Source organism: Pan troglodytes, chromosome 23, assembly GCF_028858775.2.
Source record: "Pan troglodytes isolate AG18354 chromosome 23, NHGRI_mPanTro3-v2.0_pri, whole genome shotgun sequence".
Taxonomy (NCBI): domain Eukaryota; kingdom Metazoa; phylum Chordata; class Mammalia; order Primates; family Hominidae; genus Pan; species Pan troglodytes.
Window position 1 is genome coordinate 49504156 of NC_086016.1, and position 21629 is coordinate 49525784.

Consider the following 21629-nt stretch of genomic DNA (forward strand, 5'->3'; position numbering starts at 1 on the left):
TGGCCACTCGATGGCTCACACTGGAAAATCTTAATAGCACTGCAAAGCATTTAAAAACTTTTCAAACACAGAAAAAATGGTCAGAACTATGTTCTGAACATAACCAGATTGATTATCTGCTAAACAAAATCATCAACTATATAATACAGTATTTAAAATTTTCAAGATATAATCCAAAATTAATTGGTGTACAAAGAACTAGGACAAAGATAGCTTGTAAGGTAAAAGTTAATCACAGACACCAACACCAAGATGACACTTACGTTGAAATTATTAGAAAAACACTTTAAAATAGCTATCAAAACCATGCTCTGTGAAGTAATGGCAAACACTTGGAAACAAATGGAAAGGAAGAAAGTCTTCACAAGGAAAAATAACTTATAATGAAGAATAAAATAAAAATCTTAGGACCAAAGAATATAATAACTGAAATTTTAAATATTCAAATGAATTTGATAGCAGATTGGAGATGACAAAGAGGAAACTGGAAGATAAGTTAATATAAAGTATCAATTCTGAATCAGAAAGAAAACATATTAAGAAAATGTATGGAACCCCAGGGACCTGTGAAAGAAAAACAAAGTTCTAACATTTATGTAATTAGAGTCCCAGAGAAGTAAGAATAAGATACAGGAAAAAAAAATACTTGAAAAAAAAATACTGGTTTAAAACTTCCCAAATTTGGGGAAAGACATAAACTTACAGATTCAAGAACAAGTTAAACTCAAAGAAATTCTTCACCAGAAAAATAATAATCAAACTGCTGAAAACTAAAAAAAAAAAAAAAAGGTATCCAGAGAAACACACTGAATAGAATGTAAGGTAGTAATCATTCAAATAACTGCAGATTTCTCATGACAAAACAGGAAGACTAGAAGGAATGAAGTGACATCACGTTGTTAAGTACTGAGAAAAAGAAGTATTGACCCAGAATTCTAGATTCCACAGCAATATCTTTCAGGAGTGAAAGAGACAGATGAAGAAAGTTTAAGATAACTTGTGGCCAGTAGGCCTGCTTTAAAATAAATACTGAAGGAAGCTTTTCAGAACTAAGAAAAATTATACCAGACAGATATTTGGAACATTGAGAATGAAGGAAGAGCAAAGGAAATGGTGACTATCTAGGTAAACATAATGATACATTATTTTCCTCTTAAGTTCTTTAAAATAAGTATGATTACTGAAAGGAAAAATTATTGAGATTTTCAATGATTGTAAACATGATATACATAAATGCTACCACATACAAGAAATGGTAAAGAAACTATCATGGTCAGGTTTCTATATTCCACTTGAAGTGGTAAAATGTTAATTCATACTTAACTATGAAAAGCATGTACATTATAACTCCTATGACAATCACTAAAATCTACACAAAAGTTACAGGATAGTACTAAATAGATAAAATAATGTACTAAAATATTAAAATAATGCAGTCAGACAAAACAACAACAGAAAGGTAAGTAGTCTAAATACACATGCCAATTAAAAGACAGAAATTGGAAGTAAGTCATAAAAACCACATATGGTGTGATTTCATTTATGTGAAATGTCCAGAATAGGCAAATTCACAGAGAGAGAAAGTAAATTAGTGGGTGCCTGGGGCTGATTCAGGGGAAAAATTGAATGGCTGGTAATGAGTATGGAGCCTCTTTTTGAGGTGTTTAAAATGTTCTAAAATTAGATTGTGGTGATGATTACACAATTCTGTGAATATACTGAAAAGCAAGCAACTGTATACCTTAAATGAGTTAATTATATGGCATTTGAAATATAGCTCATAATACTGTAAAAATTGACACATTAGAAAATAAAATAGTATAATTATGTTTTAAAAGATAATCAAAATGGATGAAAGACACAATTATATGGTCTTTAAAAATTCCACTTTGAGTATAATAATATGGGTAAGTTAAAAGTAAAACGATGGATAAAGATATATAATGTACACATTAATCAAAGGAAACCTGAAATGGTTATGCTAATACCATGTGTTGACTTCAGAACAAAAAAAAAGATCAGAGATAAAGAGGGGTATTTCAGAATAATAAAAGGGCTAAATTACCAATCAAGAAGATATAATAACCCTAAATTGGTTTGCACCTAAAAATAGAGCTTCAAAATATATGAAGCAAAAACTGGTAGAACTGAAAGGAGAAATGAACAAATTGGTAATTATATTTGGAGACTTCAACACATCCTTGTTAGTGGTCAATAGAACAAGTAGATGGAAATCCTGGAAAAATGTAGAAGACTGAACTACACCTTTAGTCCCATCCACTAAATCAATCAATATAATTCACCATATTAAAAGAATAAAAAGAAAAACCATATGATTAACCAAATTTTTGCAAAAAAAAATTTGACAAAATTCAATTCCTTTCATGACAAAAACTGTCAACAAACTAGGAATAGGAAATGTCAGAAATTTTCTTCACCTGATAAAGGACATCTTCCAAAAACCTACAGCTAACGTCGTACTTAATGAAAATCTCAATGCTTTCTTCCTAAGATTAGGAATGAGACAAAGGATGTACACTTTCATCACTTCTATTTAACATCAGCTACTAGAGGTCCTAGGCAGTGCATTAAAGCAAAAGAAAGAGAAAAAGAAGAAAGAAAAAAGGAAGAAAAGAAAGAAAGGAAGAAAGAAAGAGCATACACATTGAACAGGAAGAAATAAAATTGTCACTATTCATGTATGAAGCTATTATGTATATGGAAAATCTTAAGGAATCTTTTGAAAAGTTGCTACAATAAATACATTTACCACAGATGCAAGATAAAAGGTCAATATAAAAATTATATTTTTACATATTAACAATGAGCATTTGGAAACCCAAATTAATAGAAATAACACTACTAAAAATAGTTTCATACAAAGTGGAATACTGGGCTGTAAACCTAACAAATACGTACAGAATTAGTATGCTAGAAACATCAAAACATGGATTAAGAAATCAAAGACCTACATAAATGGAGAGATACTATATTCATGGATAGGAAGACTCAATATAGCTAAGATACAAATTCTTCCCATATGGACCTATAGGTTTAATGCCGTTTCAACAAAAATCCAGGCTGGGTTTTTGTTTTTGGGAGACATAAACTAATTCCAAAATGTGTAAGGAAAACAAAAGGAACTACAATAGCCAAAACAACTTTTAAAGAGAGGAATCAAGTTGGAAAAACTATACTACCTAATTTTAAGACTTATTTTAAAACAACAGTAATCAAGACAATGTGATATGGCAAAGGGATAGATCTATGAATCAAAGGAACAGGATGGAAAATACAGAAACAGGCCCACATCAGTATGTGTAATTGACTCCCGACAAAGGTTCACTAGAGAAAGGATTATCTTTTCAACAAATGGTGCTGGAACAATTGGGCATTTGTATATAAAAAAGAACCTGGATTTAAACTTTACAATTCATACAAAAATCAGTTCAAAGAGAGTTATAGATCTATGTAAAAGTGCAATTATAAACTTTTTAGAAGAAAAATTATAGGGGTAAAATATTTACGACCTGTTAGGCAAGGAACACGAAAAATATGGCTTATAAAAGGAAAAGAAAGATAAATAAGACCTTATCAAAACAAAAGATTTTGCTCTGTAAAAGACCTTGTTAAAAGGATAAAAAGACAAATTCCAGACTAGGAGAGAGTATTTGCAAGTCACATGTTTGATAAAAGACCTCTATTCAGAGTATATTTTTTAAAAGCCTCTCAAATTCAACAGTTAGAAACAAACAATCCGATGGAGATAAAATAAGCATAAGATTTCAACAGATGCTTCTTCAAGTTAAGACATACAGATGGCAAAAAGGAACATGGAAAGATACTCAACATTATTAGCCATTAGGGAAATGCAAATTAAAACCACCATGAGATGTCTCTACACACTTATTGTACAAGGTAAAATTAAAAATCTGACAGTATCAAGAGCTGCTGAGGATGTGGAACTACTGGAATACACATATATTGCTGATGTGTCATATATTGTTGAATGCAAAATAGTACACAGAGCTATTCTGGAAAACAGTTTGGCAATTTCTTATAAAATTAATCATGTACTTACCGTGTGACCCAGCAATCCAATCCCATTCTTAGGTATTTACTACGGAGAAATGAAAGCTCTGCACATGTATGTTTACAGCAGCTTTATTCATAATCATGAAAAAGTAGAGAGAACCCAAGGGTCCCCTAGCAGGTAAATGGACAGACTGTACTGCCTCCATGTGACACAGTCTATGTGTCAATAAAAAATAAATGAATATTTATAGATGCAACAACATGGATACATTTCAAGGGCGTTAGGCTACGGGAAAGAAGACAGTCTCACCGTATGATTCCACTTATATCATCCCTAGAAAGGCTAAATGAGAAAGACAAAGAATAGCTCAGTGGTTTCTAGGTTACAGGGGTTGGGGGAAGCTTCAGGGAATAATTTGGGGGTGATGAGATTGTTCTCTACCTTGATTATAGTGGCAGTTACGTGAATCTGTGTGTGTTAAATCTCATTGAACTGTAAACCAAAAAAGTCATTTTACTGCATGTTAATAATGTTAAAATTTTTACTATAAATTATTTTTTAGAATTATTATTAAATAATAAGTGTTCTATGTGTTTCTACTACAACTTTCTTTTTAATATTTGTTTTATTTCAATAGCTTTAGGGGTACAAATGATTGTTGGTTACCTGGATGAATTGTATAGCGGTGCAGTCTGGGGTTTTTGTGTACCTGTCATCCTAATAGTGTACACTGTATACAAAAGGTAATATTTCATCCTTACCCCTTTCCCACCTTCCCCTCTTCTGAGTCTCCAATGTCCATAATACCACTCTGCATGCCATGGCATACCAAAAGCTTAGCTCCCACTTCTAAGTGAGAATATGTGGTATTTGATTTTCTGTAGCTGAGTTACTTCACTTAGGATAATGGCCTCCAGTTCCATACAAATTGCTGCAAAATACATTATTTTGTTCTGTTTTATGGCTGAGTAGTTTTATTATATAAATATATATATGTATATATATACACACACCTAAACCATTGCAGAAGGACCATATAAATATATATCACATTTATATATACATTAAATATGCCATATATATTATATATATTTTATATATATATATCACATTTTCTTTATCCACTAATTGATTGAAGGGCACTTAGATTGATTCTATATCTGCAACTGTGAATTGTGCTGTGATCAACATGCTTGTGTAGATGTCTTTTTTATATACTGACTTCTTTTCCTTTGAGTAGATACCCAGTAATGGGATTGGTGAATTGAATGGTAGATCTACTTTCAGTTTTTTGAGAAATCTCCATACTGTTTTCCATAGTGGTTGTATTAATTTACATTCCCACCAGCAGTGTATAAGTGTTCCCTTTTAACTTATATCCGTGCCAACATCTATTGTTGTGATGGTTAATATTAGTTGTCAATTTGATTGGATTGAGGGATGCCTAGATGGCTGGTAAACTATTGCTTCTGAGTGTGTCTGTGAGGGTGCTGGCAGAGGAGATTGACGTTTGGGTCGGTGGACTGGGAGAGGAAGACCCATCCCTCGATGTGGGTGGGCACCATCCACTGGGCTGCCAGAGTGGCCAGGACAAAGCAGGTGGAGGACGGTGGGATGACCTTGCTTGCTGGGTCTCCTGGCTTCCTTCTCTTTCCTGTGCTGGATGCTTCCTTCTCCTCCTCCTGCCCCTGGACATCAGGATCTAGATTCTTTGGTCTTTGGACTCTGGGACTTGTACCAGTGGCTTCCCTGGGGGTTCTGAGGCCTTTGTCTAGCAGACTGAAGACGACACTCTCAGCTTCCTGGTCTTGAGGCTTTTGGACTCAGACTGAACAACTGCTGGCTTTTCTCTTCCTCAGCTTGCAGATGGCCTATTGTGGGGCTTCGCCTTGTAATTGTGTGAGCCAATTCTCCCTGATAAATTTCCTTTCATATATAAATAGATCCTATTAGTTCTGTCCCTCCAGAGAACCCTGACTCATACAATTGTCTTTTGACTTTTCAGTAATGGCCATTCTGGCTGGAGTGAAGTGGTATCTCATTGCTGTTTTAATTTGCATTTCCCTGATGTTGAGTGACATTGAGCATTTTTTCATGTTTGTTGGCCATATGTGTATCTTCTTTGGGGAAATGTCTGTTCATGTCGTTTGCCCACTTTTTATTGGGATTATTTGTTTCTTGTTAATTTCCTTGAGTTCCCTGTAGATTCTGGACATTAGTACTTCACTGGAGGTACAGTTTGTAAATATTTCTCCCATTCTATAGGTTGTCTGTTTACTCTGTTGATTATTTCTTTTGCTATGCAGAAGCTTTTTAGTTCTCCTAGATATGATAAATGAATTCAGTAAACTCTCAGGTTACAAAATTAATGTACACAAATCAGTAGCACTGCTGTATATGAACAACAATCAAGCTGAGAATTAAATCAGGAACTCAATCCCATTTACAGTAGCTACACAAAAAACCACCTAGGAATATAACCAAGGAGGTGAAAGAGCTCTACAACAAGAACCACAAAACACGGCTGAAAGAAACAATAGATGACACAAACAAATGGAAAAACATCCTATGCTCATGGGTCAGAAGAACCAATATCATGAAAATGATGATACAGCCCAAAACCATCAACATATTCAATGCAGTTCCTATCAAAATGCCAATGTCATTTTCCCCAAAATTAGAAAAAACAATCCTAAAATCCCTATATAGCCAAAAAAAAAATCGTGAATAGCCAAAGCATCCTGAGGAAAAAGAACAAATCTGGTGGCATCACATTACCCAACTTCAAATTATACTACAAGGCTGTAGTAACCAAAACAGCATGGTACTGATATAAAAATACCATAGACCAATGGGAACAGAATAGAGAACCCAGAAATAAATCCAAATATCTACAACCAACTGATCTTTGACAAACCAGACAACAACAGATATTGGAGAAAGGACACCCTGTTCAATAAATGGTGCTGGGAAAACTGGATAGTCACATTTAGAAGAATGAAACTGAAGCCCTGTCTCTCACCATATATAAAAATCAACTCAAGATGGAGTAAAGACTTAAATCTAAGACCAAAACCCATAAAAATTCTGGAAGAAAACCTAGAAAAAACTCTTCTGGACATTGGCCTAGGCAAAGGATTTATGACAAAGACCTCAAAAGCAAATGCAATAAATGCAAGTTAATTTTTAAAATTAAAAATTTAAAACATGATACAATGTTATAAAAATGCCTGGCTCATACGTATACACAATACTTCTTGGCTTCATGCTTCTTTTTGCTGATTAAATACATTATTCAAAAGATTCTATTGTATTAATGTGGAATGAATGAACATTTGTGACCAGCAACACAAAGAGGCCGCCCCAGTTTCTAAGCAGCATCCCAGCCTCTACTTTCACCTGACAATACCAGAAGGGCTCCCTGTAGTTTACCTCACCACCCTGTGTCCCAGCCTTAGGGTAGGCCTACTGCCCTTTCATAAACTCATTGTGGTTGGGTTTTGGCAGCTGATAATGGTCGTGACACACCTAATGGAGATTCTGGAGAGACAGGGCTAAAAGTAGTCTGACTCTACCCTGCCAAATCTTTGTCTGGGCTACTTTTTTAACTACTTCTGCCCCTGTGATGCACTCCTCCCAATGTGCTCTCCATACCCCAATTAGGAGCCCTGAGGGGACAGCAGGGTCTCTGTCTGAGTTACCTCAGTGTCCCTGGAGCCTGGTCCAGAAGAGGCTGTGGATGAGGCGGAAAGGTGCTCAGCAGGACAACCAAGCCAGGTTGGCCATGTCCTCAGACCCCAAAGGAGAGCTCTTTGAGGGTCAAGACCATGTCTTTTCTAGCCTTATAAGCTCCAGTGGGTTCCATTCAGGCCTGGTGATGGTGGTGCATGAGGCAGCACCTAGACCTGGTCTAGGCTGAAGTCAATGTATGGCCAAGGGTAGAGCTGTTGCCTGCCTCCCTCCAGCAGAGGAAAGGGCTCCTGGGGGGTGTTAAAAATTAGAAAAAATATTCAACGCCACTTGATAAAGCATTCAGAACCACTGAGATAGCTATAGGGACCACTGAAATGGGATTTTGCAGTGGGAAAGGGATTGGGCTTAACTTCAAATACAGCACAGGGAATTGAGAACTTATAGCCAAGGAGCAGGGTGGGAGGGAATGGATGGAAAATTACTAGGAGGAAACATCAGGGGTCAGGGGATTCTGCCTAAAGTGACCTAACAGGATTCTTGCTGAGGACAGGCCAGGGTGACCAGACATCACCCGGAGAATGGTGGAGGATGAGGAAATGGGTCAGATAGTGAGGATGATCAGATATCAAAGATGGGGGGAGTCTTGATAAACTTGAATTTTTCAAGGACGTGCACAGCTGGGGTGTGATTCAGGAACCTGACTAAAGTCTGGACAAGCAAAAAATTGTTGTCTGAGAACAACATGTGCACACTGGACCCAGGCCCGCTCTTCCTCTACCCTACTAATGAAGTGCCCTTGTGCGCCCTGGTGACTCTTCATGAAGCAGGAGTTAGAGAACAAATCAGCACGAAATAATATTTTTACTAAATTTCTGCTCTCCAGCCTGTGCAGTTGTATCAACTTGTTAGTGGGCCTTTGGGAACGCCATGGTGCATACTGATGTTGGTTCATGCCAATTACGAGGCTGAGTGATGAAATAGCCTTGTATCATTTCACCAGCGCATGGGAACAGCAGGTGAATGCTATAGTTTATGATTTTCAATTATAAATCAAATAGACTGAGTTCTCGCTTCTCTTAATAAAGGCTGTAAAAGCGCTGAAGTGTGGACAAGCTTCTGCCTGGGAAAGAAAAACAGGTTGAGTCTATAAGCTATCACTTGTGTGGTGTTTTTGTTTTTGCCACCGTCTGGTACATTTAGTGTTTGGAAGGACATTTTAGAATATGTGCACTGGGAGGAGCAAGAGGCAGAGGGTCCTATTAATTACCTTGGATGTGCTTGGACAATATACACAACAGACAGAGTCATCTCAATGTCCCTCTGCTCCTCCTAATCCAGTCTTTGCAGCCCCATGGGAAGTTCTTCAGCAGAAGAGGCCAGGGCATTTACAGTGGACCCCTGGGGGTCATTTTCCCACTGGACCAAGAAATGACATGGTGTTTTGGGTTTGTCATTAGTTCAAGTGTGGATGGAAAACCAGAGAGAATGGGGAGCAATGGCAATTCTGTCAATTTTGAGAGAATTTGATGGTTTCCTTTCCTTTGAGCATCTTGATTCTGCTTGGATAAGCCAATTAATCCTGGGCAATGCTATGGGTTGAATGTACCCTCCAAAACTCATGTTGAAATTTAATTGCCATTGTAATAGTGTTGAGAAGAGATGATTAATGGATTGTTGTAATTGTTGTAGGAGTGGGTTAGTTATTGCAGGAGCTGGTTGATTTTCACAGGAGTGGGCTCTTGATAGAGGGTGTGTACAGCCCCCATTTTCTCTCTGTCTCTCACACTAGCTCATCATATGATGCTTCTCTATGGGATGACCCTGATCAGATGCCAGAACCATGCTCTTTGACTTCACAACCTCCAGAGCTGTGAGCCAAATAAATCTCCATTGTTTGTAAATTACCTATTTTGTTGTACTTTGTTATAGCAGCAGAAAATGACTAAGACAGGCAATGCTCGTAACTTCTCCATTCCCAACTTGCTTCATCTACAAATGATGACAGTAATAAATATCTTGACATAAAACATGGCTGCTCACAAACCAATTCCTGGGCAGCAGCTTAGTGTGGGAAGGGGAAAAAATAGACTGGTTCAAGAGATGAGAGAACACCTGAGATGTGGTAGACAAAGGATGGAGAGCCAGTATGTGGGTATTTGTGTCTGGTTGAAACACCTAAACACATAGAATTGAAGCAAACATGGAAGAGAAGGAAGATGAGTTTCCTGCCTTGAAGAAACAGCTCATCTATCAGGTAGAAATGGCTTACCACATTACATTTTAAATGAGACATATCCAGTGAAAATTGTAAACTCTAAGGATAAAAAATACTTGGTAAAAATCTCAGGAGAAGAAAGAAACTATGACAAAATGAACAAACATTCTTTTGCCTCAGATTTCTCCTTGGCTATATTTAATGCCCAAAGACAATGTGACCACCTCTGCCAGCAGCTTATGAAGTGTGTTAATTGGTTTTTATGGTAATAAGCCAAAGGCCTAGGAATTTCAAGACCTTATAGCCAGTCTTGCTCTACGCAGGATCTCATCAGGGCAGCGTGTGCAAGAAAAGATAGCTGGAGGATGAATGGTGGTCCCCAGGGCAGGTGTCTCTGAGAGCTGGAGCAGGGTAGCCCCCACTTCTTGTCCCCCAAATGCTTGGTAACTGAGTCTACTGAGAAGGGAGCTGAAGCAATGAGAAAATGGAGACCTGATGGTATTAGGGTTCAGGGCCTTTGGGAGGTGATGAGGTTGTGAGGGTGGAGCCCTTATGAATGGGATTCATGTCCTTGTAAAAGTGACTTCAAAGAGCTGCTGTGCCCCTTTCACCATGTGAGGACACAGTGAGACGGTGGCAGTCTTCAACCTAGAAGAGGCCCTCACAGAACCCCACCATGCTGGCACTCTGACCTTGAACTTCCAGCCTCCGGAACTATGAGAAATAAATTTCTGTTGTCTACAAGCCACCCAGCCTATGGTGGTTTCTTATAGCAGCCTGAATGGACGAAGATATCTTTCTTTTGAACTTTTAGGGACTTAAAAGCCAAGACTATGTAGCCATTTCCCAGTCCAGAAACCTCTATAAATCTGAGGAATTCTTTAGAAGACCATGACCCAATACTTCCGCATTTCTCATACAGGCAGCACTAAAATAGACAGTGTCAAATGAAAACAAATGTGTATTGAACTAAGGAGAGACTTCATTCAAAAGGATTATTGTGATAAAGGGAAGGGGGCTATTGCAGTAGGGGGAACAATCTGACAGTAATAGCTGCAGGCATCTCAAAGTTCTGTTGGAAAGAAACTTTCTTTTATGGGGAGAACCAGACAAGGCCAAAAAATAATTGGGTGTGGGGGAGTGGGTGGTGAGATCAGAGTTGATCAGTTGGGGAAAGTCTTTCCTTGCAGTCGTCTAATTCTGGGGAGGGGCTGTTTGCTGGCTCAGGCTGAAGGAGGGTCAACATTCCGGGTCCTGAGGGAGTGGAGGAGCTGAACTAAAGTTTAATCAAGTCAGTTAACAAGTACTTTGTTCTGACTGATCAGTGGGATAATGGTTCAGGTTATCATTAAGAGGTGCAGAATGAGAATTTGGAGGGTGTATCTGGCCTTGTCTTAGGTAAACAAGGGAGCATCCATGAGTCTTATCTGAGTCATGTGGGGAGGGGATCTTCTTTGTCATAAGCAGTTTCCTGGAACACAAAAGGGTGAGATGATTTCCTAATACTCATTGCTTTCCAGGAGCTTAGGGCTCAGGTAAAGTCCAACGTTGTCAACAACTTAGGTCCTGATGGTGATGATGATGGTGATGGTGATGATGATGATGAGGAGGATGGTGATGATGATGGCAATAATGATGATGATGATGATGGTGATGATGTGATGGTGATGATGATGATGGTGTTGAAGATGTGATGGTGATGATGGTGATGAGGACAATGGTGTTGATGGTGATGACGATGATGGTGATGATCATAATGATGATGATGACTGATAATGGCGATGATGATGGTGATAATGATGGTGATGATGATGGTGGTGATGATGGTGATGGTGCTAATGATGGTGATGATGATAATGATGGTGATGGTGTTGATGACGATCATAATTATAATGATGTGACATTCTTATAAGTTTTTCATGTGTATTATTTGAATTACAAGGTAAATACTACCATCCAACTTTATAGAACTGAAACACAGATGATTAATTAACTTGCTCAAGGTTCTGCCACTGCCTGCTTTGCAGAAAGTTGGGTTTACACCAGGTGACTCTGTTCCAGCACCCACCATCTTGCTGCTGTGCTCCACTGTTTCTAAAATGGGTCAAAGAAGAGTATAGCTTAGTATAGCCCCAAGGCCATACTGCCTGCCAAGCCCCAAATGAACCCTGTATTCTAATTCCTATTATAGCTGATCAGAGATAATTCCACAAACATTACCAATGACAGCACAAATTATCCCAGCTTTGAACAATTTGAACTCACTTTTACTAATACATTCCCACCAATGCATGAAGTCCCTGAATTAGTTTCCTAAATGTGCTGTAACAATTAACCATAAACATGGTGGCTTAAAGCAACAGTTTATTCTCTCACAATTCTGGAGGCCAGAAGTCAGAAACCAAGGAATCAGCAGGGCCATACTCCCTGTAGATGCTTCAGGGGAGAGCCTTCTTGCTTTCTCCAGCCTCTGATGCTCCTGGCATCTTTTGGTTTATGGCTGCACCACTCCAGCCTCTGCCTTCATCTCCATGTGGCCTTCTCTCCTGTGTCTCTGCCTCAAATCTGCTTTCCTCTTATAAGGATTTGGGGCCTACCTTAATGAAAAATGAACACCCATCTTGAGATTTCTTAACTTAATTACATCTGCAAAGACTCTATTTCCAAATACAGTTGCATGCACAGGTTTCAGGAATTGAGGCATGGATGTATCTCTTTGGGGCCACCATTCAAACCACTGTAGTCCCAAATGAAATTCCTGCTGTAGCTCGGCCAGAAGGGTCTCCTTCAGAGTATTGGTGAGGAACCCATCTGCAAAACATTCTCTGGAGTGGGCAGATTACTTCAGCACTTCCACGTGGAAGAGAATGGGAACCTCAGGTCCCAGTGGGGTCACACTTCTCCTTCAGCTCTTCCCAGTGGGGAGAACGGGAACCCGGCTCCAGTGGTTCCACCTCCTCACACTCCAGAGGGGGAGCAGGATGCCCCAGAGCCCCCTGGGCAGCCTCTCACCTGCAGGGCTGAGATTTGGAAGTAGTCAGCCACCATGTTTACTAAGGAAAGTGGCACTCCACTGCTGCTATGGTGGGCCATGGTGCAGGTGACAGTGGTAGCCAGAGAGCAAAGAAGAAAGAAAAGAAAAAAAAAATCTTGGATCTTGGTTTCAAACTTGTGAAGACATTCAGTTTCTTCCAGTTGCCTGGATTCCAGGACTGTGAACATAACCCAACAGGGAAATGTCTTCCACCAGGAAGTGGGTCAAGTTGCTGTCTGATTTTCTTGAACCTGGTGGGAGCCTAAGGTTTCTCCAGCTCATGTGGCTGTGGGAGACAGACTTAGAGTCTTCAGAGCTCAGAGAGAAACCAGCAAAGCTGTCACCACCCGCAGCCCTGAAGCCATTGCTAGGCTTTGCCCTTCCATAGGTTGCCTCTCTCTCTAAGGGTCTTGTTAACTTTCAGGACATCAGCTGCATCTTACATGTTCCTTTCTTTTTTCTGCTTTACTTTTGCAAACACACCTGTCTCTTGGTCACACCAGACAGGTAGGATTGGACGTGGACTTGGGAAGGCTGGGAAATAAAGGAGGGATCCCTGATCCCTGAAGTCTCAGTGTCCCCTGTCCATGAAAAACACTCTTGCACTGAGCCCAAGGCTGCTGCCTCTGCTGGCTGCAGAGAGGACTGTCCCATCCTCGAATGAATGATTTTTCTCACAAAATACTGACATATACAAGACTGCAAGTCTATGCCTGCAGAAGAACCTTGGATACCTCATGAGACCCACTGCACCCAATGCGAACAGCTCTACATGCACCTGTGGAACCTCGCTGGTTACCAAGATGCTGGTTTCCATGTGAGCTTAAGGTAGAGTTAAGAAAGAAAGTCCTAACAAAGGAGGGACCCCTTATGTCCTAATCCTCCTCCCAGCCTTCCAGCTTGAGGGAGTCGTACGCACAGGTGCTTTTTTAGAGAACTGTGCTTAGGCCTGGAGTCCTAACAATTCTTCCTGGGACTCTATTTTGTGACCTATTTACAAAAAAAGCATGCTTACAGAGAAGGAAGGGTCAGGAAGAACAGTGTCCACTGCTTCTGCCGAGGTTTGAAGATAAAACCTTTATAATCCAGTAATTTGGAAATCAGGTTTGATTGGATTCGATTGATTGATCTTTTAAAGTGTGAAGGGACAAAAAAAATCACCACCTCCCCCACCCACAGACACAATCACACACACACAATTCCTACGTAACCTTCTTTAGATATCATTTGGAGATATATGCCAGTCAAGCAACAGATGAAACACATTAAGAGCTCAATAATGATAAAGTGATGGCAGAACAGGATTTGTTCTGAGAATTAGAATTCTCTAAATATAGAATCATTTTTGAAATTCTGAAGGAAAAAATATTGTACATTATATACATAATTTACGTATGTATTTAAAGAGAGAGTAGCATAAGAGTTTGCTGAGTCATGTAACATAAGTTTAGATGTCAGCCCTCTGGAGATGGTATGGCCTCTTCATGACACTGCTGGAGATGATATCCCTGCTTCTCTGTCCTGGCTTCACAGTCACTTACTGATCCCTTAGCCTTTACCCTCACAGGGTCCTGGAGTCCAAGATGACTGTGGGAACTGGAGGGCAGCAAGGGAAAGAAGGGAACGCAATGATGCCCTCCTAGTGGATCCCCTTCCCTAGGTCCCATTCAACAACTTCTTCTGTCTCCTTGGCCAGAAAGCCACATGACTATCCCTGCTTGAGGGTAGATGGAGCTATTGAGCTGGACACCCTGATGTCTTACATATAAGTGTTTTTGTTTTTCACCAAGGATGAAAGAGAGAATGGTATCTGTGGTCACCTACCCATTTCTGCCATTGAGGGGCAATAATAGATCAGGCAAAAGATTCACAGTCATTCCAATATTAATATCAAAGAAGAATTCATGACAAGACACATCACAAAGCAGAGCTTATGATTTTATAGAGATAAAAGCTAAACTCACAGACACAGAAAACTTTGTGAACAACAGATCATTATGTATAATAGTAATAAAGAGTATTAGATAAGACATGGAGAGACTGGCAATAGCACAATGGTAACAAAATTATTTACACAATTATTTCCCTTTGTAGCATGTAAGATAAATCATCATAATAAATTATAAATAATGACTCATATTAAGGCAATATAGGATCTAATTGTCATTAATTAGGATAATTTATGCATTCACTCCTCAAATAAATACTAATGGAGTGCCTACTATGTGCCAGCCAATGTTTGTGTGCTGGGGCACAGCAGTGTGAAACCATCCCCTGTCCCTATGTAATGTGCATGCTGGGAAAGGTTGATTGGAGACATACTGAAATATGAATCATGTAGAGAATATCTCTTCTTTTCCAGAGCTGTTGAAGCATTTATAAAATTTGATGAACTCTTAAACCATAAAAACCAGTAATCTCTTATAAAAAGCAGAACTTGTTCAGATTACTTTTGCAAGCTACAATGTCATAAAGCCAGAGAATAATAAGACGATTTTAGAAAGATGGAATATAAATGTTCTCTTAACTATTAGCAAAGAGAAGAAGAAGAAAGAAAGAAAGAAGCCAATATTTCAATTATAGACTATGTTGAACGCTATGTACCCAAGCTTATGGCATTCGACCAGAACAATCCTCAAGGGAAAATGCATAAGCAGGAATTACTTTATTATCTAAAACAGAAAATGACATTATAAATATAGCAATTATATTTGTCAGCTTTGGGTGTATAACAAAGCACCCCAAAACTTACTGGTTTAAAGCAACCACTAGGTTGAGCTCTGCTGGACGGCTGCGTCATTCCTTTGATCTGGGTTGGTGTGGCTGGTTTCTGTTGGTTCTTTCATATGTCTGTGGTCAGCTGGTGGGCAGGATAGCTGATCGAGAATCACCTTATCTAGATAGCTGATCTAAAATCACCTTATCTACATATCTAGTGGTGGGCAAGTTGTTGGCTGGGGCACATTAGTTCTTCTTTGTGTGTTCTTTCTCTAGCAGGTCAGCTTTGGTTTATTCTTATGATGGTCTCAGGGTTCCAAGTGCAGCAACAAAGAGCAAGTTCCAGTACAGAAGCACTTTCAAGTCTCTGTGTCATGTTTCTTATTAATCTGTGGGCCAAGGCAAGTCACATGGCAAAGCCCAGAGTCAGTGTGGGAAGGGACTACCCAAGGGCAAGGATACAGACAGGGCCATTGTTATAGTCATTCTTGCTAACAATCTATTTCTGACTTTTAATGAAAACACATAGAAAACCACAAAAAACAATGTTACAAAAGCAGAAAAAAATTAAATAAAAAAGATACAAGCAGAAACAAGTGGTATAGAAGATAGAAAAGGCGTAGAGTTGGTGAATATATTCAAGAGCTTATTCTTTGTAATAAAAACAAGAAAATCAATAAACATCAGCAAACATGAACCACAAAACAGAATGAAACACAAATCTAGTAAAAGCAAAACTATTGTGACAGAAAGTAGGTCAGTAATGGCCAGAGGCTGGTGTTGAGTGGATGGGGTTGATTGCAATGTATGTGAGGGAAATTTTGGGGTAATGGAACTATCTGATATTTTGGTAGTGGTGGTGATTACATGACTATACAGATTTATCACATTAAATTGTATCTTTAATATTGGAAAAAAATTTTCATTTCCATTTTTAGAGGACTAATTTGCTTTAGACCATTCCTTCCACTGATAACAAAGATAACAGCTTGGGGAAATATAAAAGTAATCTATTGGAAAATATCAGAAACTATGGAGACTGTCAGGACTTGGGTGGTTGAAATTCTAGGGATAATTTCTAGAGAGAAACAGAGAGCAGAACCTAACATTTGGCAGTTTTTTCCTTTCAAGGTATTTGCTGATTTGCTAGCTGTGGCTAAAAGGCTGAGAGACTGACCAGAGATTTTACAAACCCATGGAGCTCTGGGAACAAAATTGGAGTTCATGGCTTGTCAAAATGAGAGACTTGATAAACATTGAGGATTTCAGCAGAAAACTCCAATATTCTATGCTCTGGGGTACACGTAAAGCCTTCACAAAGCTTTCACAAAGAGAAAAGCTCTCATAAAGACTCAGGGCCAACTTTCAGTTATCTTCATCTCAGAGATCTGCTTTACTTGAGTTGCCTGCAAAATTAAAAAGTATTGCCTCTGCAGAAAGGCTGCATCATCCAGAGGCTCAAATGACCTCTACAATATTCCAAGTACAATGCCCAGCATTCAATAAAGATAAACAGCCATTGACTGGATATTTAGTTAAAGAAAACAATGGAAACAGACTCATGGGAAATCTAGTTATTAAATATGTCAGAACAATAAAATAACTGTTTTTAGTGTGTTCAATAAATTAAGATACCAAGATCATGTTATCAGGAAACAGGAAACTTTAAAAAGCTACAATAAAAATTCTAGAACACCAAACAAGGAAAATAAAGATTTCAAAACACTTTCAAAAACTCAAAAATTTTGTCAGCAATTTAGATGTAGCTTAAAAGAAAATTAATAAAGTGGAAGACAGGTTAGAATAAAATATCCAATAAATTGAGAACATATGAAAAATATTAAGTAGACTATAAGACACACGTGAGCCACAGTGGGAAGGTCTGCCATACATATAATTGCAGTCCCAAATGCAGAGGTAAAAGAGAGGGTGGCAGATGCAATCTTTGAAGGCAATAACCACTGCCCCCCCCCACCCCACCCAAGTTTCAGAATTGGCAAAAGACATTAAGCCATAGGAGAAACAAATTACTAAAGCATATCCCAGGCCCATCCTGGTAAAACTGCCAAAGCTAGACAGAGAGATACTTCCCAATGTGTTTCATAAGGCCAGCATAACCTTAATACCCAAGCTTGACAAATGTTTAAAAGAAAAAAAAGTATAGAACAATTTATTTCAGGAATATAAACGTAAATATACTGAATAAAAATCAGCAAAATGAATCTAGCAGTGCATAGAGATAATACATCATAGCCATGTTGGTGTTCTTTCAGGAATTTTAGTTGGATTTAACATTAGAAAGTTATTCCTTGGAACATTCTATCAAGTCAGAATAAAAGGGAAAAACTACATGACACAGCAGATAAAGCAAAGTATTTGATAAAATTCAACACCAAAGTAATACAACAATTTTAGAAGACTAGAAGTAAGTCAATTATTTAATATGTAAAAGAATATTTACTGGAAAGAAACAACAAAAAGCATCATACTTATCAAAAACTTTTCTCTTGAGATCTAGAAGGAGAAAAGAATGCCTATTATTACCATTTGTGATCAGTATTTTACTTGACTTTTTAACCAGAAAAAAGGGCAAGAAACTGAATGTAGAATTGGAAAGCGATAAATAAAACTGTCATTTCTTGAAGATGAAATGATTATATACTTAATCCAAAAGAAAATACAAATACACTATTAGAATTAACAGGTGAATTTGGCAGGGTTTTGGAAATGAGTCAATATGCAAAAATCAACTATATTTCTTTGGGATGTTCCCAATATCTGGAAACATATATTCTTTTCTCCTGTATTGTAATATAATATCAATAAATCATTTACCAAGTATTTGTCTATCTTTTCGTACTTGGTGGTCTCATGTATATATCACACAAATTAGAAAATAAAATTTAAAAATAACACTTAAAATAACATTTGCAAGAGCATCCCAAAACTCAGGTAAACATGGAGCTCTCTACATAGGAAACGACAAAACATTACTGAGGACAAAGGACGAAACAATATTGAGAGAGGTTAAAAAAAATTGTTTAAATTGAGAGAGATTAAAAAACATTTTGAGAGAGATTAAACATTGAGAGAGCTTAAAAAACATTAACATTAAAAAAAATTAAACGTTAAACATTGAGAGAGATTTAAAAACATATTGAGAGATATTAAAAAACATTATTGAGAGAGATTAAAAAACATTATTGAGAGAGATTAAAGAAGACCTAAATAAATGAAGGGCTGGATCCGCTTCTGTGCTCCTAATTTCACATGAGAGCCAAGCATGTGTTTCTTCCCCAGTCTCTGTCCAGTAACAGCCATACTGTTAACTTAAAATTGGTGATAGTATTTACACCACAGAGTATTTACACCACAGAGTATTTACACCACGTAGTATTTACTTAAAAAAACTGTTAACTTGATTGGTGATAGTATTTACACCACAGAAATTGGCAACTGCTTCAAAACATGTTTTCCCTTGAAGAAACTGTTGTTCACTATTAACCAGCATGTCAATATCATATTCATATGGTATGAATATGATATTCATTCATGAATATGATATGAATATATTTATAAATTGAAAAACTAAATATTGTAAAGATATCCATTTTGGGCACTTTCATCAATAGCTCCAATGCAATTTCTATAAAAATTTCAGCAAGTTTTCTGAGGACATTTATAAAAGGTTTTAAAATTTACCAAGAAAATATTGAATAAGAGCAGTGGTGGGAGACTTAAACAACTTATTAATGAAGTTTCTTATAAAGCAGTAGTAATTAGATAAATGGATATTAGTGAAAGGATGGACAAACAGAGAGTCTAGAAACAGCCCACACATTTGTTGGCACTTGATTTATGATCCTGTGGAACAGTGGCAGAGAGGCTGTTAAACAGTCACATGGAAAAAAATCTTGCCATGTATACAAGTCTGTTGCACATGAAAGTCTACTGTAAATCCACATTTGAGTGGTAAACAATAATGTTTATAGAGGAAAATGTAGAAGAATAGCATCACGACCTTGGGACAGGCAAAGTCTTCTTAAACTAGACACAGAAAGTACCAATCACAAAAGGAAAACACCACATAACTGAACTACATTAAAATTACGAAGCTCTGCCCATCAAAAGATATAATTCAGAAAGTGAAAGGACAAGCCAGCATTTACAGTACATATACCCAAAAAAGTGCCCATATCTGTATTATATAAAGAACTATTTTGAGGCTGGGCATGGTGGCTCATGCCTGTAATCCCAGCTCTATGGGAGGCCAAGGTGGATAGATCATTTTAGGCCAGGAGTTTAAGACCAGCCTGGGCAACATGGTGAAACCCCGTCTCTACTAAAAATACAAAAAAATTAGCCAGGCATGGTGGTGCATGCCTGTAATCCCAGCTACTCAGGAGGCTGAGGCATGAGAATTGCTTGAACCTTGGAGGTAGAGGTTGCAGTGAGCCGAGATTGCGTCACTGCGCTTCAGCCTGGGCGACAGAGTGTGTCTCCGAAAAACAAAAACAAACCAAAAAAGAAAACCATTTCCAACAAATAAGAAAATAACCCAATGGCAATATGGAAAAAAACCTTGAGAAAAAATATTCAATGGCATTAGTTATCAAAGAAATACACATGAAAACTACAATAACATCCCAGACCAACCACAATGGTTAAAATTCTAAAAGATAGAAAATATTAATGTTAGCAAGGATTTGGAGGAACTGGAACTGTCATGCATTGCTTCTGGGAGTGTACCTAGAATGACTTACTTTGGAAAACTGGTAGAGCATACACTACCAGTATGCTCAGTAAGCAACAGTGATTAGGATAATTGGATACTAGTGTGAGGGTAGATAAATAAATCAATGGAACAGAATAGAGTCTAGAAAGAGCCCACACATTTGTTGGCACTTGATTTATGATCTATGCCCCAGAATTCTTATTTTTAAATATATAGTCTATAAAAATACATATATGTGTATACCAAAATATATGTAAGCAATCCAAATATTCATCAACTATAGAATGGAAGGAAAAACATTGTGGTATGCACTTATGATAGACAACGATGCAGAATGAAAATATATAAACTATTGTCCCTGTCAGCCACAAGAATGCGTCTCACATACATAACAACACATGCAAAAATCCAGACCTATGAGAATGTGTGTTGCATGATTCCATTCCTATAATGCTCAAAATTGGTCACAACGAATCTATGGGATTAAGAGTCAGGTAATTGTTACCTTTTTTTTTTTTTTTTTTTGAGACGGAGTCTCGCTCTGTCCCCCAGGCTGGAGTGCACTGGCTCGATCTCAGCTCACTGCAAGCTCCTCCTCCTGGGTTCACGCCATTCTCCTGCCTCAGCCTCCTTAGTAGCTGGGACTACAGGTGCCCACCACAACGCCCGGCTAATTTTTTGTATTTCTAGTAGAGACGGGGTTTCACCGCGTTAGCCAGGATGGTCTTGATCTCCTGACTTCGTGATCCGCCCGCCTCGGCCTCCCAAAGTACTAGGATTACAGGCGTGAGCCACCGCACCAAGCCATGTTTTGTATTTTCACTTGCATAGTGGTTACTTGAATATGTTCACTTTGTAATGATTTATTGAGCTGTAAACCATTTATTTTGTACACTTTTCCTTATAGATGCTAACAAAACACCCACATACACTGCCAAATAACTCGCGGATACAAGATGAAACCACAGTAGGATTAAATGTATCTATAATTGAATGATAAACAATCATTGCATGGTTCTTTTAATGAACTTTATAGCCACATTTATACTGGAGAAAAGGAAAGTTTCGGAAGTGAACTGTGTATCCATATTAAAGTAAGAAAAATAACAGAATGGATGAAAAAAAGGAGAAAGAAATAAAAGAGTGTAAATCAATAAAATTTAAAACCATGAAGATACAGTAGAGAAAATCCACCCAC

At 38.0% G+C, this 21629-nt stretch overlaps 1 long non-coding RNA gene across 1 annotated transcript; it reads left to right on the forward strand.

Annotated features, from left to right (window-relative positions):
• The first annotated feature begins 916 nt into the window (after positions 1–916).
• LOC107970342 (uncharacterized) lies at positions 917–18555 on the forward strand. The gene is made up of 3 exons (XR_001712874.4): positions 917–1125; positions 4674–4779; positions 16828–18555. It is a non-coding gene; the product is annotated as an uncharacterized LOC107970342 (long non-coding RNA).
• Positions 18556–21629: the final 3074 nt, after the last annotated feature.